Here is a 3,390-nt window from a genome sequence, read left to right on the forward strand (position 1 = left end):
CAGGATCAATAAGGGATCATCAACCACAAGCAAGTTTTGAAATAAACGCAAAAGGGTTATTACGACCGATCATGTTGTGGCCAAGAAAGTAAACAAATAAATTAAAGTAAATTAAAAAAAAAAATACTAGTCTTTTAAACTTTTATTTCAATATTTCTTGTGGAAGGCTGAGACAGTTGTGGCCTGTGTAATCCCTTTTGTATGATGCATAAGAGGGAAAACATAAACATGCTTACAGAAAGATGCTTATTTGATACTTTTACCGAAACCGGGATTTAGATGTTTTTGTCAAACATTAACTGGTTAAAACTGACAATCGTTTAATAACCATAAATGAACAAAAAAGCACAATATACTCAAATCCAGGTTCTCCTCTCTCCAAAATCACTGCTTGATGTATTAATTAAGCAATCATAAAAATAAGCACATCTCGACTGAGGTCATTATAGTTCACTAAAACTAAATTCAAAACTAAAACTGGAAGTGGAAAAAAACACGTTAGTTAATTACAATAAAAAAATCATTTAAAAAACTCCTAAAAACAATTAAAAGGAAAACTAACTAAAATAAAATCAAAATACAGAGGAAATATTCTTCGTTGCAATCTGTCAGTTAAATTTGGTTTATTTAGAATTTGATTCAAGACGCTTTGGTGGACGTGCTTATTGAGATTCCGGGTTTCTACGAGACTCTGTGAGTCAGCTGCCTTCAGAAAGTTATTTGTTTTTATTGTAATACCTGTACTGATTTTCACAATTATTGCCACCGATGTATGTAATAAAAAACGAACTAAAATGAAAATGAAACACATGAAAACATAAAGGGAAATCCACTCTGGAAACGAACTGAAACTAAACAGAATTAAAAACAAAAAGTCGAAATGAAATAATAAAGAGAAGCGGAAAATACAAAAGTGTAATAAGACTGATCCGTCACACAACAGACAAATAAGAAGTAACAAGAGGAACCATTGGGGCATTTTTATGGACTGTATATTAATCGCTATAGCAAAGCTTTTATTAATAGCCACTCAGAGTGATCTGATTCAGCTTTGAGCGACGCAGATCCGACACGTTACTGTCTGTGCTGGCGGATGTGACGAATACCCCCAGATTCTGATAGCCTTTACACGTCTGCCACCTTGTGGAAAAAACAACTTATTACGTTCAATTTACAAAATTGACCAAATCATAACATTCTCTGCGGTTCTTTCCATTAATTACCTTTGATTTATACCAGATGGTATAAACATGCTGTCTAGATGCTCCCAGTTAAATGAAACTACAGAGCGAATCTTGGAGTGGACAAAAAGGACCTCCTTTAAAATGAAAAAGAAAAAGAAATGAAGCCAAAATGCAGACATGGTGTGAGAAAATGTGTGTATGCCCTTACTGCTTCCATGGAAAGAAGGAGAATAAGTGTCAGCCAGGTGCAGAAGGTTCATTCATCTATGTGTTAACATGATGTCTGGGAGGAAAGACATTAGCAATGATTAGACAACCAGTTGTTGCCGCCATTCAATCTCAGAAGGTCATCCAACCAATTTGAAGTCCATCATTCTATAGTGAGAGAGGTTATTAACACTAAAAACAGGATGTGTGCCTGCAAACTGACCCCAGTGTCAGACCATGCAGTGGTCAGAGAAATTACAACAACAACAACAAAATAGCTGCATTATTTACTCTGGATTTCTCAGTTATCATGTTTAATATTAAAGTTCATGACATCACAGGTAAAGAGACTGAATTAGTTTGGCTTGTTTAAAGAGAGGTCTTGTCTCTCTAAATAGGACATCACTCAGTTTAGGTTTGAACAAACCACTAGACCAGTGGAACAATGGCCTTTTGGACCACTGAGACTAAAATGGAGATTTTTCACTGTAAGGCACAAACACACAACATATCTACAGTCAAGCACAATGGAGGAAGGTTGATGATTTGGCTTGTTTTGAAGCCACAGGACGTGGGGACCTTGCAGTCACTGAGTTGACTATGAACTTATGTCAAAGTATTCTAGAGTCATATGTGAGACCATCTGTCCAGCTGTCACGGCCCTGCGTCTCTGACTCAGGGTTTATGTTATGGACTGTTTTCATCAGGTGGGATTATATTCTAAGTTGGGTTATACTCTCTGAGGGGTTTATGTTTGGTTTTCTTGTACTTTTGTGTTCTCGTTTCATCATTTAGTTTCCGTTAGCTTCTTAGTCGTTCTTTCATCATGTTTTGTGTGTTTCTGTTTGCCTTCAACCTCACGTGTCCATTCATCTGTTTCCTTGTCATGTCTCTTGTTTCCTGTTTTATTTTGATAGTCATTTGTCCTGTATCCAGGGTATTCCGTTTTGCATCCTCTCTGTCTTGTTATGTCTAATTAGTCCCCGACTGTTTCCCATCCCCTGCTTGTCCTGCTTGTGTATTTAAGTCTTCAGTCTTCGTCTGTTTGTTCTTCTGTTTGTTTCTTCTTATGTTTGTGCACTTCGTTGTTAGTTTGTTTTTCCAAATAAAGCTGCTGCTTTCAGTCAAGTTTTTGTCCTGGAGTCCTGTGTTTGAGTCCAACCCCTTGAGTCTTTTAGCATTTATCTCCAGGTGTGCAAGCTGTGAATTCCAGCCATTTCCAGACATGAATGCATTCCCATAGTATCAGAGATGGTCCCTCTCTGCTTGCAGAGTATCCACGTTTTCCAAACAAAAGGAATTTCAAATTTCAATGTGTCAGACCACAGAACAGTTTTACAATTTAGCTCAGTCTTTTTGGAATCACTGAGTTTCTGGGTTTCTGGATCATGTCCACATGTGGCTTCTTTGGGCTTTATGCTGCATTTGTGAATAGCACAACGAACTGTGTCCACAGAGTCATTTCTGGATATTTTCCTGATGCAGTGACTTCCATGACAGAACCATGTCCATTTTTAAAGCAGTGCTGTCTTATGACCCGAAGATCACAGCCAATGAATACTGATTTTCAGACATTTCCTTTGCACAGAGATCTCTTGAGATTTCTCCGAATCTTCTGGTAATATGAGATATTCAAAGTGTTTGCAGTTTTACACATTTTTACATGAATATTGTTTTTGAATTGTTCCACAACTTGTTAATGTGTTTTTTCCTTCTTTCTTTTTTTTTGTTCTTTTACTTATTGGTGAATCTCGAACCATTTTGACTTCTGAGAAACTCTTCCTGTCTGAGATGCTCGTTTTATACCCAGTGATGCTGCTGAGGATAAAGTCATTATTTAAACCTCGATGAAGGTGAAGAGGATGCTTGGACTTGCTGAGCGCAACATATGTAATGTAAACTCCACAGTGAAATCCACGAGGCTATTATTAGAAAGTTGCGTCAGGGCAAGGGGGAGAGCCCCCCCTCCCTCTGTGTGTGTGTGTGTGTGCAGGCGAGC

Source organism: Neolamprologus brichardi, chromosome 6, assembly GCF_056152115.1.
Source record: "Neolamprologus brichardi isolate AB-2024 chromosome 6, ASM5615211v1, whole genome shotgun sequence".
NCBI classification, from domain to species: Eukaryota; Metazoa; Chordata; class Actinopteri; order Cichliformes; family Cichlidae; genus Neolamprologus; species Neolamprologus brichardi.